Genomic DNA, 266 nt, shown 5'->3' on the forward strand with positions numbered 1-266 from the left:
CGAGGGCAGGGGAGGTAGCACAGGCAGGCGTTTGAGGGCAGTGATGCCGCCATGCGTATTCATCGGTGCAACGGATGTATCCTGCCTCCACCAACTCCGACGCCCAGGCACAATGTGAGCACCGGGGCTCGGCCGAGGCCCAGCGGGCCCCAAGGCCCGAGCCTGACCTCAGTGCCGGCCTCACCCGGCCAGGCCGCGACCCCCACAGCGGCCGCGGGAGCGGCTGTCCCGAGCCTCCCGGGCTAAGCCGGCGGGGTCTGCAGGGC

This window comes from Athene cunicularia, assembly GCF_003259725.1.
Source record: "Athene cunicularia isolate RWA chromosome 5 unlocalized genomic scaffold, athCun1 chr5_part1, whole genome shotgun sequence".
In the NCBI taxonomy this organism is placed as follows: Eukaryota; Metazoa; Chordata; class Aves; order Strigiformes; family Strigidae; genus Athene; species Athene cunicularia.